The sequence below is a fragment of the Coregonus lavaretus genome (genome assembly GCF_964263955.1).
Source record: "Coregonus lavaretus genome assembly, chromosome: 2".
Lineage (NCBI taxonomy): Eukaryota > Metazoa > Chordata > Actinopteri > Salmoniformes > Salmonidae > Coregonus > Coregonus lavaretus.
The window spans coordinates 85,591,423-85,603,084 of record NC_139989.1 but is presented as its reverse complement, the minus strand read 5'-3'; positions in this window follow the sequence as shown (position 1 = coordinate 85,603,084).

Sequence of the window (11,662 nt, the reverse complement as noted above, 5' to 3'; positions counted from 1 at the left end):
TGACCATCGGGTTCTTTGCGGGTTCTTGGTCACCTCTCTGACCAAGGCCCTTCTCCCCCGATTGCTCAGTTTGGCCGGGCGGCCATCTCTAGGAAGAATCTAGGTGGTTCCAAACTTCTTCCATTTAAGAATGATGGAGGCGACTGTGTTCTTGGGGACCTTCAATGCTGCAGACATTTTTTGGTACCCTTCCCCAGATCTGTGCCTCGACACAATCCTGTCTCGGAGCTCTACGGACAATTCCCTCGACCTCATGGCTTGGTTTTTGCTCTGACATGCACTGTCAACTGTGGGACCTTATGTAGACAGGTGTGTGCCTTTCCAAATCATGTCCAATCAATTGAATTTACCACAGGTGGACTCCAATCAAGTTGTAGAAACATCTCAGGGATGATCAACGGAAACAGGATGCACATGAGCTCAATTTCGAATCTCATAGCAAAGGGTCTGAAAACTTCTGTAAATAAGGTATTTCTATATATTTGCAAACATGTCTAAAAACCTGTTTTCACTTTGTCATTATGGGGTATTGTGTGTAAATTGATGAGGAAAAATAACTAATTTAATCTATTTTAGAATAAGGCTGTAACTTAACAAAATGTGGAAAAAGTCAAGGGGTCTGAATACTTTTTGAATGCACTGTAGATATGGTGTGGACTGTATACTCAATACAATCTAAATCTGATACCTCACTGTCTGTCTTGGACTGATACTGCTTTTTAAACTGCTCTGGTCAGTCTACTCAAATATTTGGACTATACATTTTTATCTCTACAAGCAATACTTTGATAATTTGTCATTTCTAATAATGATACATCCATTTATGAATAGATAGAGCAGGTTTCAGGACACTGATTTAACTGAAAATGTAGAAAAACTATACTGCCACTATTTTCACCACCAAAGAATAGCAGTGTGGTTTTAATATGATTTGACTCTTTGCAGGCTGTCAGGCTGTCTAGTCACAGAGGAAGGCTGTGCTTCTCTGGTCTCAGCTCTGAAGTCAAACCCCTCACACCTGAGAGAGCTGGACCTGAGCTACAATCACCCAGGAGACTCAGGAGTCAGACTGCTCTCTGCTGGACTGGAGGATCCACACTGCAGACTGGAGAAACTCAAGTATGTAGAGGGTTTATGTCAATGTTCATATCAGACATGTTGGAGTTATCAGGCTAGTTAAGACAAACATTCTGACCACCACTTGGACTAAGTTATGCGATGTCCGTCTCCAGTCCTTTTCTGCCGTCCATGACGATGTTAACTCCAGTGGTGGAAAAAGTACCCAATTGTCATACTTGAGTAAAAGTAAAGATACCTTAATAGAAAATGACTCAACTAAAAGTGAAAGTCACCCAGTAAAATACTACTTGAGTAAAAGGCCTCCTGAGTGGCGCAGTGGTCTAAGGCGCCGCATCGCAGTGCTAACTGTGCCACTAGAGATCCTGGTTCGAATCCAGGCTCTGTCGCAGCCGGCCGCGACCGGGAGACTCATGGGTGGCGCACAATTGGTCCAGGGTAGGGGAGGGAATGGCCGGCAGGGATGTAGCTCAGTTGATAGAGCATGGCGTTTGCAACGCCAGGGTTGTGGGTTCGATTCCCACGGGGGGCCAGTGTAAAAATAAATATGTATTCACTAACTGTAAGTCGCTCTGGATAAGAGCGTCTGCTAAATGACTAAAATGTAAAAATCTAAAAGTATTTGGTTTTAAATATACTTAAGTATCAAAAGTAAATGTAATTGCTAAAATATACTAAAGTATCAAAAGTACAAGTATAAATCATTTCAAATTCCTTACATAAAGCAAACCAGACGATTTTCTTGTTTTTAAAATTTACGTTCAGCCAGAGGCACACTCCAACACTCAGACAATTTACAAACAAAGCATTTGTGTTTACTGAGTCCCCCAGATCAGAGGCAGTAGGGATGTTCTCTTGATAAGTGTGTGAATTGGACCATTTTCTGTCCTGCTAAGCATTCAAAATGTAACGAGTACTTTTGGGTGTCAGGGAAAATGTATGGAGTAAAAAGTACATTATTTTCTTTAGGAATGTAGTGAAGTGAAAGTAAAAGTAGTCAAACATATGAATAGTAAAGTCAAGTACAGATACCCCCCAAAAAACTACTTAAGTAGTACTTTAAAGTATTTTTACTTGAGTACTTTAAACCACTGGTTAACTCTCTTTCTTAGCTAGCTCGACTATGCACTTGCCTCTGCTAGCAATACACTGTGCTAACATTAGCCTATTCTGTACCACAGAAAATAACAGTTTTAAACAGTTGTAAAAACCCACTTCTTCCAGACAGAATAGTTCCTGTAGATTCAGACTTACTCATCACCAATCTTTTGTTATGTCTCGTGGGTTTCATAACCACGTCTGTATAACAATTCAATAATGATGAGACGGGAGACAGGAATCAGTTCAACCATTTATCTGGAATGTGATCATCTCAACACATACAAACCCCCATGATGCTCTGCAGCACAACCCCAATATACAACAAATACATAGATAAGTAAATGGACACTAAACAAAACTCATAGAGGAATTTTAATGTTAAGCTGTAGAAAGTAGGGCCATAGGATAGGGTCAGAAAGGTCAGTATGTTTGATAACTGGTTCCAGAGGTGACATAACAAGCATAAGGTCCATTATAACACAGTGAAGTAGAGGTGGGAGCTAAAAGCAGACATGGACAGTGAGACGGTGTGAGGAGGTCAGGGGTGAAACACTAGATCAGGACAGGTAGAAATGGCAGGGCTGGAAATAGACACAGAGACACATTCTGATCATGGCTCAGACCTGACCTGAGACACCCAAACAGAAGATGCCATAGCAAAGTCCTGTCCAGTAGGCTATATGGGATTTCCTTTCATCAACATCCAACACATGGAAATGTGTCCAGTGTGTGTGTGTGTGTGTGTCCAGTGTGTGTGTGTGTCCAGTATGTGTGTGTGTGTTTGTCCAGTGTGTGTGTATCAATTGTATTTGTGTGTGTGTGTCCAGTGTGTGTGTGTATCCAGTGTGTGTGTGTGTGTATCCAGTGTGTGTGTGTGTGTCCAGTGTGTGTGTGTGTCCAGTGTGTGTGTGTCCAGTGTGTGTGTGTGTGTGTCCAGTGTGTGTTTGTGTATGTCCAGTGTGTGTGTGTGTCCAGTGTGTGTCCAGTGTGTGTGTGTGTGTGTGTCCAGTGTGTGTGTGTGTGTCCAATGTGTGTGTGTCCAGTGTGTGTGTGTGTGTGTGTGTGTTAAGTGTGTGTGTGTCCAGTGTGTGTGTGTGTGTGTGTGTCCAGTGTGTGTGTGTGTGTGTGTGTCTAGTGTGTGTATGTGTGTCCCAAGTGTGTTTGTGTGTGTGTGGGTCCAGTGTATGTGTGTGTGTGTGTCCGGTGTGTGTGTGTGTGTGTGTGTGTGTGTGTGTGTGTGTGTGTGTGTGTGTGTGTGTGTATGTGTGTGTTTGTCCTGCGTGTGTGTGTCCAGTGTGTGTGTGTGTGTCCAGTGTGAGTGTGTCCAGTGTGTGTGTGTGTGTGTGTTTGTCCAGTGTGTTTGTGTGTGTGTGTGTGTGTGTGTGTTTGTGTGTGTCCAGTCTGTGTGTGTGTGTGTGTCCAGTGTGTGTGTGTGTGTGTGTGTGTGTGTGTGTGTGTGTGTTTGTGTATGTCCAGTCTGTGTGTGTGTGTGTCCAGTGTGTGTGTGTCCAGCGTGTGTCTGTGTCCAGTGTGTGTGTTCAGTGTGTGTGTGTGTGTGTGTACATTGTTGTGTGTGTGTCTAGTGTGTGTGTGTGTGTGTGTGTCCAGTGTGTGTGTGTATGTCCAGTGTGTGTGTTTGTCCAGTGTGTGTGTGTGTGTGTGTGTATGTGTGTGTTTGTGTGTGTCCAGTGTGTGTGTGTGTGTTTGTGTGTGTCCATTGTGTGTGTGTGTGTGTTTGTGTGTGTCCAGTGTGTGTGTTTGTCCAGTGCGTGTGTGTGTGTGTTTGTGTGTGTCCAGTGTGTGTGTGTGTGTGTGTGTTTGTGTGTGTCCAGTGTGTGTGTGTGTCCAGTGTGTGTGTGTGTCCAGTGTGTGTGTTCAGTGTGTGTGTGTGTGTGTGTGTGTGTGTCTAGTGTGTGTATGTGTGTGTGTGTGTGTGTGTGTGTGTGTCCAGTGTATGTGTGTGTGTGTGTGTGTGTGTGTGTGTGTGTGTGTGTGTGTGTGTGTGTCTTTGTGTGTGTGTCCAGTGTGTGTGTGTGTGGGTCCAGTGTGAGTGTGTCCAGTGTGTGTGTCCAGTGTGTGTGTGTGTGTGTTTGTCCAGTGTGTGTGTGTGTGTGTCCAGTGTGTGTGTGTGTGTCCAGTGTGTGTGTGTGTCCAGTGTGTGTGTGTGTGTCCAGTGTGTGTATGTGTGTCCAGTGTGTGTGTGTGTGTGTCCAGTGTGTGTGTGTGTGTGTGTCCAGTGTGTGTGTTCAGTGTGTGTGTGTGTGTGTGTGTGTACAGTGTGTGTGTGTCCAGTGTGTGTGTGTGTGTGTGTATGTCCAGTGTGAGTTTGTCCAGTGTTTGTGTTTGTCCAGTGTGTGTGTGTGTGTGTGTGTGTGTGTGTGTATGTGTGTGTTTCCAGTGTGTGTGTGTGTGTGTGTGTGTTTGTGTGTGTATGTGTGTGTTTCCAGTGTGTGTGTATCCAGTGTTTGTGTCCAGTGTGTGTGTTTCTGTCCAGTGTGTTTGTCCAGTGTGTGTGTGTGTGTGTGTGTGTGTGTGTGTGTGTGTGTACAGTGTGTGTGTATCAAGTGTGTTTGTGTGTCCAGTTTGTGTCAGTGTGTGTGTACAGTGTGTGTGTCCAGTGTATCTAGTGTGTGTGTGTGTCCAGATTTTATGTGTGTGTCCAGTATGTCAGTGTGTGTGTGTCCAGTGTGTGTGTGTGTGTGTGTGTGTGTGTGTGTCAGTGTTACCATGGTTATTATTTACAGGGACACTGAGGAGTCAACACCATAAACCCTAAACCCTGGATAGAGGGGCTCAGTGAATGTGGAGTGGAATGTGTTCAGGTGGGTCAGTGTGTCAGAGGAGACTCTGTAGAAGGACAGAGTGCCGGCTGGCCAGTCCAGATACACTCCTACTCTGTGGGAGCTGGAGGAGGGGACGTCTATGGTAGTGGGGTTATTATTGTGACAGGCAGAGTAACTGTTGTCAGAGCAGAACAGACTCCAGGACTTGTCATTACATCCGATCATACAGTCATAACCCCTTCCTCTCCTGCTGATTCCTTTATATGCCACTCCTATAACAGCCCCTCTCCCACTCCACTCTACCTCCCAGTAACAGCGCCCAGTCAGACCCTCTCTACACAGCACCTGTCTCCTGTCCTCAAATCTCTCTGGGTGATCAGGATACATCTGATCCTCTTTCCCCCCAGTCACCTTTCTGTTCTCCTCAGACAGAGAGAGGAATCTGTTTACTGTGTTTAGGTCCAGTGTGAGATCACAGACATCTGATGGATGAAACCAGACACAATATTAGAAATCATCATCATTCACATTAGAATGTTAACTCACTTTTCACTAATTCATTTAATGTAGATGTTTCTAGGTATCAAAAGGAGAAGTTAAGGTTGAGACTTGTTGAATGATCATATGTTATACTGTATGGTAATATAAAACACACTTATTCCCATTAATTACACACACACACATACACACACACACACAAACACACACACACACACACATCCTGAACACACACACACAAACACACACACTGAACACACACACACACACACACAAATCCTGAACAAACACACACACACACACACACACACACACACACAAACTGAACACACACACACACACACACACAAACACACACACACACACACACACCCTTAACACACACACACATTTCTAAAGTAACACAAACACGTCACACACACACACACATTGTCAAAGCAACTCTTTGTAAACTTTGGTGTCCCTGATTTGTGCTTCTGTAGAACTACAGCTGATATTTAATATTAACAAGTAAGTAATTATGGTGGTCTTTGACTTTGACTTCACTTGAATTAAGACTTATTCTTAGTCATATTCTTCACAGCAGTCAACACTCACATGTTCTAAGTCCAGGTTTCATTGTGTTCTCTCCACCATGTTCCACACTGTAGCGGTAAGCAGAAGAACAGACAGTCATTGAGGGATACACCTGAACTCACACACACACACACACACACACACACATACGTGTTTATAGACAATATCAGGACTTATGACAAAAATGTGACATATTGGGACATGCCTTTCCCAAGGTCCAAGAGACCTGGGAATCAGAATAGTTTGGTCCCATGATTCTAGGTATACATCCATCTGTTGAGATTTTGTCTAGGGCTATATTTTGTTCAGACCTGATTTTAATAGTATATATGAGGACTTTTTCAGGTTCATGTGACATATAAGGCCCATAGCAACAGCAGCCCATAGATACACACTGATTTTCAGGTTTATGTGACTTATGAAGAACCTGTAAATAGGGTCTGTATTTGAACGTGGTTCCGGTTACATGTTGAAATGTCTGCATAAGAATCATAGGTGTACAATACTTAACTAAAGCTTTAAAAAAATTATTATAATAATCATGCTCACCAGATAGGTAACCTTCAACAGAAATACCTATCCATGTTCACATAGCTCATAAATATAATATATTCTCAGTCTACTGTTTATGTCGTATTATTGTTATTTATAACAATACATTTGCAGTCAATATTCATGTAAAAAAAGAGGGAACACTTTATGCCTTATTTTTATTGAGTGCCAGCGAAAATATACAAATTAACAAATCAATTGAACACCCAGAATAGACCACCTACACTTTGCCTCCTTCCCTGCTATGCACAAGGCAGTAGAAATGGCATGTTTGAAATGAATGAGAAACTCTCTATTAAAGCATCCAGCTTCTATGAAACATGACAGTGTACATTCAGCTAACCTGTCTAAATAACATAGGGATTTACATCATAGTTACATAGTGCAAGTTACCATACACAAGGCCTGTTACAAGCACCCATTGAAATGGTAATAGTTTAACAGTAATTTAAACACCTTGCCACATTCAACAACTTGTGGTTAAGAACAAAGTGCTTCTGAAAACTTGGGAACAATAACAATCCCTTTAAGTACTGTTTATCTCTTTTCCCTGTCAATGAGAGCAGAGTATTAACCTATATCATCAACTGTTATCCCAAAAAAATTTGACCATTAGTGGCAAACATATGCTCATTAATAGCCCTCAATTATACATAAACATACAAACATGTGGGATCTACAGTCGAGCCTATGTGGCATGTTTGTACAAGAACCAACAATATAAATCATTTAAGGAAAATAAAATAATATGAACATGAAACCCACAGATATTAACACTATCTGAGGAGAAGCTGATTGAAATTGGAATTGAATGGTACCTGAGCTACAGTTGGCATGCTCTAGTTCTATCTATTCATCTTCCTTTTTAATGCTACATTTCTGTTGTGGATGTAGTATTTGATAGCAACCCCAGTCTCTGTCTTTCAGAGCTACTGGCTCTGCTTGGAGGCAGGAGTCACAGTCCTTTTCACCTGGTATTCTGCAGCTTGTTATGAAATTAAGCAAATGCCACTCAACAGCTTTCACTTCATCACCTGTCCACTTGCTTCTCACCTTCACAGCTTTCATAAATGGAAACAAAATACAACTGATTAACAATGAGCTCTGCTAAAGTGACAAATGGAGGATATGATACAAAGGATTCTAGTTAGTAGTTATATGATGTTATCAATACATGTGAATACAAAATGCTTACTAACCTTGCTTTCCTTTGGAGCACTTTGAGGATGCTTGGGATGTGACTATTTTACCATGTCTTGGTTGTGTGTTGCTCATGTGTACGTTATCCAAGGTGGTTGACTCAGGAGTGCCCTTCATGTTGTCCAGGGTGGTTGACTCAGAAGTGCCCTCCATGTTGTCCAGGGTGGTTGACTCAGAAGTGCCCTCCATGTTGTCCAGGGTGGTTGACTCAGAAGTGCCCTCCATGTTGTCCAGGGTGGTTGACTCTGGTGTTTGTCTCAGAAGTGTCTGGTCCCTAGAAGTCTCTGTTGTTGAGACTTTGCAAAGTAATAATGAATGTAATTATGTTCTATGAGCTTCATGACAATACGTTTGCTTGCTTGTATTATTCACTGTAAACAACCTCAATGTCAGGCAATATGCAATTCTACATTAGATATTAACTGATATTTGAGATATAAACATAAACTGATTGCAAATCCATAAATGTGGAATTATTTATCACCACCAATGTGATTGTTTAAAAACAGATAGAGGATCATTTTGATAATCCCCACAGAAATGTGCATTTATGTGACATAACTTAAAGATATTACCACATATATGCAAGTCAGGATACCTTTGCATTGATGTAGGTCAGCAATGGTTTCTTCACTGGAATCATCATCACTCATTTCTACTTCATCTGGTTGGGTAAAAAACATTTACGGCCAATTATTTAAATTAAGGACTAACAACACTTATAATAGTTATATTTGAAGTGGCTAAAAACTATATTTCAAACAAAATGTTACCTTCAGGATTGACCTCAATGTCACCCAGCCCTTTCCCCTGCAGGTAAGGCAGTCTTCCTTTTTCGATTGCTATCAACAGTTTGCTGACTTTTGCGAGCTGCAGGGTACTCTCTGGAAGCCGATAGAATTCTCTATGGACACGGATGTCATGTCCTAGAAAGGTGGCAAGTTGATCCATTTCATTTTCTTTGAGGTTTAGTAGTGTGGACAAAGTGGCGACTTGTTTCCGCAATCTTGTTGAGGTGAGTGCCTCTGGGTTCTTTGCACCACATTGTTTGCATACTTGCGAAAGCAGTCGGAGCCTCTGTAATGGGAAAGGACACATGGCCGTGCAAACATGTACACATTTTCTTTGTGGACTTGACACTCTTTTCTGCTTATCAAGAGGAGGTCCATAGCAGTGATCATGTCAGGGGTTAGAAGCACTGGAACCTTTCTTGACCTTTTACCTCGAATCTCAACTCTCTCAAAGTGCTCTGCAAGCTTCCTCTCGAAGTCAGTAAGGCCCCTCACAATGTCTGGATTCAGCTCCGTAAGATCCCTGGATGTGAAAGACTGAAGCTCCATTTTTGAAACTTCCCCTTCCCTCCTTCTGTTAAATAGTACTACCTGCGTCAAAGTCACTTTAGCAAGATTTCCAAAGCTTTTGCTGTTGGGTTCTTCCTCAAGGTCCTTCATACACTTAGCACGCTCAGTAGCAAGAAACGTGTGCAGCACCGACACATCCTCTGTAAAGGGTAAAACCTGTGGTTTATTCCATTTGGCTTGTTGAAGTGTACCCAATGCGGCAGCTGAAATGGACTCTGTCCACTTTTTCTGATGTAAAGTGGCAAATTGCTTTGCAGACTCTGCAACAGCAGGGCGATTTGCAATGATGGCATTGCATTGAATAATGCCTGCAACTTTGGCTAAACTGTGTCCCAATTTCAAAGCCAATGATGGGATTTTATACGAGTTGCTTTCGACATCATAACCAGCAACATATCTTACTGCCTGTATCACATGGGGAAAGTTACAGGGCATAACAAGGACTTCGGTGCTCTTCAAAGGTGTTATAGCCCTTGCCGTTATCAATAGTCTTGCCATCTCTCTAATTTTTTGCCGTATGTAGTCATTCCTTCTCTCATATGGTTTCCTGGAATTCAACAGTGACTCGCCGATACAAAGGAATTCAGTTTCACTCCTTACAACCGAGGAAACGTCATCCTGGTTCATTTCACAAGCAATCTTCCAAACAGTTTCCTTAACTGAGTCAGGTCTTGGTAAGTGCAGTTGAATCCGTTTTCGCCCAACTTGAGGCTCTCCCTCAACAGACTTTTTCGGGCAGTTTCTCACATGTCTCCATAGCGAATTTCTTGCATACAGTCCTTCGCAAAATTTGCAGTGACGGTAGTCATCAGATGGTTTTGCATTACTAGGTCTTTTACAGGCAACCATCTCTCCAGTGCCACAGCTTGCCACTTCAGTATTATGGTCAAAGTTTCATCTCTTCTTAAGAGAGCGTAACAACTCTCTTCTTTTGCGGGATCCTTTATTAAAACTGAAAGCCATTGCAACATCAGGCTTTTCACTGTGGATGGATTCGAGGTGTCTTGCCAATTTATAATTGGCCTTTTTACAATAAAGACAAAATTGCTTCTTGTTGTACTTGCTTCCTTTTGCTGTTATTGACAAAGGTGTGACATTTATGGAGCTTTTCTGGTGTGATGTTTTTTCTGATGAATTGGCACTGCAGCTTATTACTGAAGTACAAGGATTGCTGCGCATCTTTGAATAACTTAATGTTCTTGGCTTCTCTGAACTGGTGGTACTATCCCCACTGTGTGCTGTAACATTCCCTAATGGTGTGTTCTCTGACAATTTGTGGTGGAGATTCTTTTCTGTGGTTTTATATTCTTGTAGTACTTATAATAGAAGCATCCGAGGAATTGCCACATGAGACTGGAAGATAGTCGGCAGCATCCGAAGATTCATCAAGGTCTGAAGGAAAATGGAGAAAAAAAAGCATCTAATTCTGTCAATAACTTTATACATGTATTAATACCTAGGGTATCATACTCCCTACAGTACCATCACATTGTGCATAACACCTACATACTCACAGAAAAATGTATTCTAGTAAACTGATTGAAAGACCTCTGTCTCTCAGCTATCTCTTCTTATAACGATCCTCACAACGATCATGACGGCGCCTCAGATTTTGCAGATGGCGTTTTTTTCTAAGCTGTACAAATTTCTACAATGTTTCCTCACATCAAAAATACCACAATGTGTTAACAAAGACATGAACTATTTTATCTAATGACAAGAATGCAGCTTTCTTACCTGCTTTGCAATAGGACACTGGAAGGGTACAATTCCACTGGACTTGCTTGCCTTGAATGAAATTATGAAGAACACAGTACCGTAACAGTAAATTAGGATATTATACATTATACTGTATGTGAAAATAATTTGGGTTAAGAAATTGACAATACCGTTTTATAGATGACATATAAATGAAAAAATGAATATGTGGATCTGGGGTTTTTAAGCAAGACTCTATAGAAATGGTTAAAACTGTACAATATCTGCTAACCAACAATATGAGGACCGTGTAACACACACACTCTACTCTGGTTGGGTCATACCATATCGGGACGTCATCTGAAACACATTTACGTCTTGAACAGCCTTAGTACCAAATGAGGACTTGACGACTGAACACATCTAGAGTCAAGGTTCCTGACTTTGAGTTATCCTTTTGTTGTCAAAGAAAGCTCACAACCTTAAAAGTAATGTAAATGGATCAACTGCCATATTAATTAAATCACGCAAATTGATAAGAAATATGTTAAATGGGCAAAAACATTGCCCCAAAAATACAAAAACATAGGCATTAGAGAGAATAAAGATTAATTTTATGTTTTGAGGGACGGTTAGTTCTGTCAAATGGTCGGGCTAATTTTGTTTATGCTATGATATCGAAATAAGTTATGGGAACTTTGATATTGTGAACATTTTACACAAAAGGTTGGTTGTAATACAGTAAAAAGCCATTTAATTCATATTTTGGAATGAACTGAGACAACAATTTAATTTAAATAGAAAAGATCTACAATA